This window comes from Pogoniulus pusillus, chromosome 30 (assembly GCF_015220805.1).
Source record: "Pogoniulus pusillus isolate bPogPus1 chromosome 30, bPogPus1.pri, whole genome shotgun sequence".
Lineage (NCBI taxonomy): Eukaryota > Metazoa > Chordata > Aves > Piciformes > Lybiidae > Pogoniulus > Pogoniulus pusillus.
This window is the reverse complement of record NC_087293.1, coordinates 5,995,058-6,003,032: the sequence shown is the minus strand read 5'-3', so window position 1 is coordinate 6,003,032 and position 7,975 is coordinate 5,995,058.

The window sequence follows — 7,975 nt, the reverse complement described above, 5'->3', positions numbered from 1 at the left end:
AGTACTTCACGGTCGTTCTGGTGATTAAACCTTCATTAGAGTTCACCTTTACCATCTCCAGCCCCTAAATTTTCCAGTGCAGTACTAATTAACTTTTAAATGAAGACTGATCTTTAATAAGCAGCCGCGTTCGCTGGGTCTTTGCCTGCGCCGAAATCGAACTGAAGCATATGGATCTTTTTATTCTTCCCTTTCCCACCTCCTCAGGCTTAACAGGCAGCCTCACCTCAAGTGTAATGTCACCAATTTCAGGGATTAATTAGACCCACATTTTGTAGTGAAGTTAAAACACCATCCAAAGAACTCTGCCAGAGGTTTTCTGCTCACTCCTGAGCCTCTAGCGCTGCGTAAATGAGAAAGACACACGTTGGTACCAGCAAAGACAATTTTGACAGCTCCTGATGGATTGGTGTGATTTGGCACTTTATGCTTTTCTCTGTGTTTTTTCTCCCCCAGCAGATGAAAATCACTGTCAGAAATGGAATTTGCTGTGTTAGAAATCATTGCAATGCATAACTGCAGCTCCTGCTTTTGGATTTCTCAGATAAACACTGAGAGGAGAAGGGTGGTGGGGATGCATTGTAGGCAGACTTGCCTGCTCTCTGGGTCCTGCACAAGGGGTCAATCTCTCTTGCTCCATGGCTTGCCAATTGCTACCACAGATGCTTTCAGACTGATTGAAGTGCTGTCCAGCCTTGGGTGGATTATGCAGGTGTATTTTACTCCTACAAAACTCTCAGGATGGAAAGAACAGTCCTCTTGTCCTCTCTCAGCTACTCTTGTCTTTGCTGTCTTCATGCCAGAATTTCTTCTCAAGGCTTTTTTCCCCCCTCTCTTCTTTGAAAGGGAGACCTACAAAAGCTTGTAGGATCATTTCCAGCCCACTTCAGAGAATGGCCTTCCTGTTTGCCTTGCCAAGCAACATGGACACTGTCACCAGGCTGAGATCTTAGAGTCATAGATTCAGTCAGGGTTGGAAGGCACCACAAGGAGCACCTAATTCCAAACCCCCTGCCATGCCCAGGGACACCCTACCCTAGAGCACCCTCATCCAGCCTGGCCTTAAACACCTCAAGGCATGAGGCTTCCACTACCTCCCTGGGCAACCCATTCCAGGCTCTCACCACTCTCATGCTGAACAACTTCTTCCTCACCTCCAGTCTGAATCTCCCCACCTGCAGCTTTTCTCCATTCCCCCCAGTCCTGTCACTCCCTGAGAGTCTCAAAAGTCCCTCCCCAGCTTTTTTGTAGCCCACTTCAGATAGTGGAAGGCCACAGTAGGGTCACCTGGGAGCCTCCTCTTCTGCAGCCTGAACAGCCCCAACTCTTTCAGTCTGTCCTCACAGCATAGGTTCTGCAGCTCTCTGATAATCCTTGTGGCCCTTCTCTTCTGAATGTAGGGCTGGTCCTGCCTTCACCTTCACATGAAGTGGTCCTGCTACAAACTGACCTTCAGCTGCTGTTTATGCAAATTAACTTTTGCATGGCTAATTGCTGCTTATTGATCCTAACCTGGCTGAAACAACTCAGTGCTTATTTCAATCCATTTGCTTAAAAATGCAATGTGTTTGCCTGACCTTGAGCTACACAAAAGCCCAACTTAAAAGAAAATGGTGTCATATTAAATAAAACCCAACAAAAACCCAGTTCATAGAATCATAGAATCATAGAATCAACCAGGTTGGAAGAGACCTCCAGCATCATCTAGTCCAACCTATCCTCCAGCCCTATCCAGTCAACCAGACCATGGCACTGAGTGCCTCATCCAGGCTTTTCTTGAACACCTCCAGGGACGGTGACTCCACCACCTCCCTGGGCAGCCCATTCCAATGCCAATCACTCTCTCTGCCAACAACTTCCTCCTAACATCCAGCCTAGACCTCCCCTGGCACAACTTGAGACTGTGTCCCCTTGTTCTATTGCTGGTTGCCTGGGAAAAGAGGCCACCCCCCACCTGGCTACAATGTCCCTTCAGGTAGTTGTAGACAGCAATGAGGTCACCCCTGAGCCTCCTCTTCTGCAGGCTGCAGACCCCCAGCTCCCTCAGCCTCTCCTCACAGGGTTTGTGTTCCAGGCCTTTCACCAGCTTTGTCACCCTTCTCTGGACACCCAACCAAACCTAAGAGTCTCTCAGTATCTGTTGGCCTGGCTCATGGTTTTCAAAGAGGCTACAGAATGTTCTCCCAGTGCTCTGGATGTTGTGCTCTGCAAATGCTGTGCATCTGCTTCTGCTGGTTTCTTACTCTGGCTCTCCCAGTTTTACCCCTGTGAACATGCACCAGTGTTTCTCATGCTGCTGTTAACTCATTGGTTCTCTGGTTGTCCTCAGCCAAGAGACTTTGTGCCACAGTTGTGTCTCCTGAAGCAGAGGCAGATCCCAAGTCCAAGATGGATAGTCACTTCACTTCCATTTGAAACAGCTAATTCTGCCTTCAACAAGATTGGGCTTCACCCCTTGCCCTTTGCTCTCATTGTGTTAGTCTTAACCACCTTCCCTTTTGGTTTTCACATGCTCAGATTAACAATGACCACGTTCAGTGAGAGGGAAAGAATACATCTATTCCACTTGACTTTGCTAGTGCTCTTCAGGTCAATGGGAAGAAATGTTTCCAGTGATAAAGGAAAAGGCCATTTAAAAATAAAGCTGTGACAGGTCATGATGCTAGCACATGAAGAGGAAGGATGAGCTTATTCTGGGAGTGCTGACTCCCCTCTCAAAGTACTTTCCTGTCCGCTTCTAGTCACAGCAGGTGTGTGCTCTCCAAGAGCAGGGTGATGTTGCTCACCAAGTTGAAGACCAATTGAGAGGCTGATGGCTGAGTGTGCTCTAAAGCTCAGGAGAACCCAGTTTCCAGGTCTGACACTGAACCATGGGCTGATACCTCATTTTGGGCTAGGGTTGTCCAGGTAGGGATGATGCCACTGTCACTCTCTAGCATCAGAATGGGGATCAAGCATCTTTCCCTGTGCTCACAGGGCTCTGCAGCCTGCAAGAGGGTGAGCTGTTGGGATCTGAGGGTTTAACTCAATGAGAGGTTTTTTTCTAACTGAAACAATTCTGTCCAGTATCTGAACTGAAACATCTCTAGTCCAGTATCTGGCCCCGCACATGAGGTGTCTTGGAAAGACTGAGTACTGCACAGCCCCTGTGTGGGGGACACAGTGCTGCTGTCAGCTGGAGGTTGGGATATTTGCTGATGGCCTCTGACCAGTGAAGGGTTCACAGGATCACAGGATATTAGGGGTTGGAAGGGACCCAAGGAGATCATCGAGTCCAACTCCCATCCTGATGAGCCTCCAGCAGTGAGGCCATGATGGTTGGACTAGGCACACTGAAGGATGTTTTTAGTGGGGTGTCAGCGGGATGCTGTGTGGGCGGTGAGTAGCAGAGTACCAAGGTGATGTACCTGACACCCCTTGCAGTCCATGGCTCATGAGCTTTCCTGAAACCACTGTCCCGTGGTGGGACTTTGCTCTGCAATGCCAGAGGCATGGTCTTTGCAGGACAAACCATCACTAGACACTTGGACATGCTTCAGCTGGATTTGGGTTGGATACAGAGCCAAGAAACCTGGATTTGCTGTCTGGACTCCTCCAGCATCCTGGAACCTCGCAGGTCTCTGTCAGCCCCTCCTGCCCAAGTCTGGGAACTGGCTGTGGGGTCTGTCCCTCAGGATGAGCAGGTGAGCATCCTGAGGAAAGGGAAGTGGGGTGGTATCGATGCAGTGAAAGCCCTGGATGCTTGCAAAGGAGACTCACCAGTATTGACATTTAACTCCCTGTCTGCAAAGCAGGCAGGGAAATGCAGCCCCAGAACACTGGAGCTGTACAAGGCTGACATTTTCAAGAGCTCTGGACACTTCTTGCTCAAATTATCTCTGGCTACAAACACAGTGCTGAGCACTCCCAGTGTGCATCCTATGGGAAACCCCAAAGTTTGCATTAGCATCACTGACTATGCAGATGGGAAAGGTGCTCAAAGCCTGTGCTCAGCAGGCAGGAGAACTGGGATGGCCTGGCCAGAGTGGTCACTTCTCACAGCCACCAGCCCAGCAGCTTCCCACAGTCCTGCCAGTGCCAACAGCCAGACCCCAGCCCTGCTGCCAGCCTGAGGCAGCAGTGGAAAGAACAGATAGTGACATCTTCTCCAGCAGAACTGCACCAAAACTGCCATGAACCCATCAACAGCGATTGTCACAGGTGCATCTAACCTTCACCTTGCACAAGTGACTAGCACCAACCCTGCTCCTGCAGTGCAGGCAGGACTTTTCCTCTGACACCAAGCATCACCTGAGTGTTTTCAGAGAAGATCACAGCAGCCTGACCTGTGTATAGATCTGTACACCTGTAACCCCTGTGGGAGCATCAAGACTCTGAGAAGTGATGAGAACACACATGGGTAGCAGCAGTCCTCGGGCACAAAGCTTTCTGCACCACTTTTCCTATTGCTTTTTCAAGTACTCCAAGTTTAAACAAAGTTTCTCAGGGATTTCTCCTGGAACTCCACTGTGTCTCTATCGCTATGGCATCGTTTCAAGTTCTTTCATCTGCAGGAAGCCCCAAGGCAGTTGGTTTTACTGAGCAGATCTCACCTTACCATTTATTCTCATGGTTCATTTTCTTCAGCTGGTTTTATGCATTTCAGCTCAAAACACAAGGTTTAGCTAAACCTCTCGGTGCCAAGATCAGTCCCAGCAGGTTCACCCCAGCCTGAGACTCTCACTGGGGTTAATTTCCTGAAGAAGGAGCTGTCCCCAGTCTTACATGGGCTGCAAAACCAGGGCTGAGCTGTCCCTGGACACGTTTCCTAACTGAGAATCACAGAACCATAGAATGATTTGGGATGGAAGTGACCTCCAAAGGTCATCTCGTCCAACCCCCTCTGCAGTGAACAGGGACATCCTCCACTAGATCAATTGCTATCCCAAGTCCAAGAAGCATTCTGGAATATTGCAAAGATATTTCCTAATATTGCTAAAATAGAACAGAATACAGGAAAACAAATTCATTATCTCTTCCATGGTCTGTTGCCAGACTACAAGAGATAGAAATTAAATAGTTTATGTTGTACTTCACAGAATGACCAAGGTTGGAAGGGACCTCAGAGAAGATCCACTCCAACCTCCCCACCATGGGCAGGGACACTTTTCAACTAGACTCAGCTGCTCAAAGCCCCATCCAGCCTGGCCTTGAACACCCTCAGGAAGGAGACCTCCCCAACCTCACTGGGAAACCCACTCCTAGAGCCCCCAGCTTCCAGTGGTGCTAGGTACAATGTGGTAGTTGATATGGTCTTTACTGTTGTGATATTGTCCTGGGTTAATTCAGCCTGTTCACACAAGCCCCAGCTCACCCCAGACAGGAGGGAAAGTGACACAAAAAAAAAAACAAACCCTGGATTAAGATAGGGAACATGATGAGATAATACAATGCACAGTTACCTTAACCTGCTTGCAGGAAAGCACAGCAAAGCACAGCAAAGCACAGAAGCAACAGCAGAAGCCAGCAACCTTTCACCACCCCCTGAGCCATGGCCAGCCCAGCAGAAATGAAAACACCCCAAACTCAGAAACCAGAATCAGCAACTGGAAGAGGAAGCCTCTCATGTTACAATCCAAGCTTCAAGCCTCATGATACTTTACTTTCTCCATCTATAAAGCACAGAGCCCATCCCTGACCCTCCCTCCCACCCATTGCACACTCCTGAGCTCTATGCAGAGAGGATGTGGCCCAGTAAGGATCAGGTTTTAGCCATAGATGTGCTGCTAAGCATGAAGCCAGCAGAGACCTTACTCATATTTTTTTTAAGCAACAGAGCCATACATTTTTGGCAGAAAATTCCCATTGGTTTAAAGCCTTTATTTTTAAATTAACAGCTCAAAGGATGTTAAAAAGCAGAAGGAGAGAACTTGATGTCCTTTTACAGCTGCATAAAATCTTCAGCAATTTTGTCTGAACACAGCACCAGTCTCCTAACGCTCTGCAGGTGAGGACCTGTGCCCCAGTAAGATCGTTCTTAAGCTACATCTGTGGTTTGCATAGCTGGAGGACAAATTGGTAAAGCCTGGGATGTCTAATTGCTTAATAAGGAGGAGCTGGGGCTGGGAGGGAGCTCAGAAAGTGTGATGAGGTCCAGCTGCTCAGGAGGAGAGGGAAAAGCTGTGGAGAGATCACAGTAAAGGCTCTCTTCAATTGGGATGGCTGCTGTTCTTGCAGCGTCTCTACCTTGGCTGACTGGATCCTGCCCAAGAGGAGAGGGGAGGCGTGGAGGAAATGTGGCTTGGAACTGTAGGAGAGCATGTCTGAGGGATATGGTACAGGTAAGGCTGAAGATGTGAGCTGTATATTTTTGCATGTGTAGTAAGCATGAGGGTTGAGGTGAGAGTGTGGTGGGAAGGGTGAACAGTGACTGGAAAGGGACCAGAAAGTGAAGTGGCTCTGCTGTTGTAGGGTGGACATTTTTAACCCCTGGAAATGTGGAGTTCCCCTTTAAAGGAAATCACTAATGTCTGAAACAGCTTTGTGTTTAGGGGGGAAGCTCTTCAAGCACCTAACTCTTTCAGAGAATATAAAATGGTTGGCTTCTTAGCACTTTAGCTACCTTTTCTCTCTGAACTGGGTTTCAGTGATGTGTTTCTTGTTGTATGTTATTGCTTGGTTCTTCCTGGGCTTTGGTTCACTGGATGCTGCTGTGGTGACAGAGCTGGACCCTGCTCCTTCCTTTGAGCATTCCAGAAAGGAGCCTCCTCCCCCTCTTGGGCATTCAGGGTGCTTAGAATGATATGTTTTCTGCTTGACAAATGTGCCCTAGGCTGAGACAACTGAACCACAGCTGTCCAAGCCCAGGGGCACTTTGGTGCTGAGAAGCTGCAGAAGCCTTCATGTTTTACCACTGTCTCCTTGATCAGTTCTGAGAAGCTAGAAACATCTTACCCAAACAGCTTTGACTTCTGCCAGGGGATGCCCTGGGTGCTGCTGCTGTGGGGTCACCCCAGGCTGCCTAACTCATTTACTTCCTTCAGCTGCTTTGGAATGGCAAGTGCTGTGTCCTGTGTACCAGCCTGGAGTAATTCCCATTCCTTTGACTGCCTTAGGGTGATAAAGCTCTTGAAGGCTGCTGGGAAATGCTGTGGAGGAGCAGTCAGGCTGGGTTGAGTGCTGGTGGCTTTGGGAGAGCCAGGCTGGAAGCTCTGGAGCAGAGTGGGAAGACTCTTCAGGCTATTCCCTGAGCAGAGCTGAACAGGGAGGCTGTTGCTGTGTCTATGCAATTCATGTGTATAAATCTAGTACAGGCTCTGTTTTCCTCCTCTTGGTTACTGCTGTCAATAAAAGGAGATTGCTCTGCTGCTTTAAAAAGAATTTCCAGCTCCTGTGGCAAAGTTTTTCTGTGGCTGTAGAGGTGATGGGGGCTGTGTGGAAAAGCTTTGAAGGAGGGAATGGGAAGAGGTTAAAAACCAACAGCAGTGGAGCTCTGCAGATCTTGGTGTAAAGCAGAGTTGAGCCTGTCCTGGAGTGGGGAATGGTCCTGTGCCCCTGGCTGACTACTCTGGCTGAGGTGAAGCTGAGGAGACCCATGTGAAGCAGTGCCCTGATACATCTTTAAGTGGTTTTCTGTATGAGATGGTGAAAGGTGCTGTAAATCTGTGCTGGGTTAAGTCTGCAAGGACCTGCTGTTTGTCTCCTGGCCCTCGTAAAGGGTGTAAGGCTGACTTGGAGCACCGCTTACTGAGTTCAAACACTGACAAGAGGCTCTGCAGCAAGTTGGTTCAGAGGACTTCTCCTTTTTATGGCTTACAACAGTAAATGCTGGAGCTGCATCTCCCTCTCTGCCTCAAAGGCTGGCTGCTGCCTCAAGGGAGAACCTGATTTTCCTTTAACTCTATCTCTTCCAGCCTCCAACCCGGGCATGTCCACAGCCATGAGAAAAAGCCCTCCTGTGTTCAGCCTCTCCTGCTGCTGCTCCTATGTTTTCAGC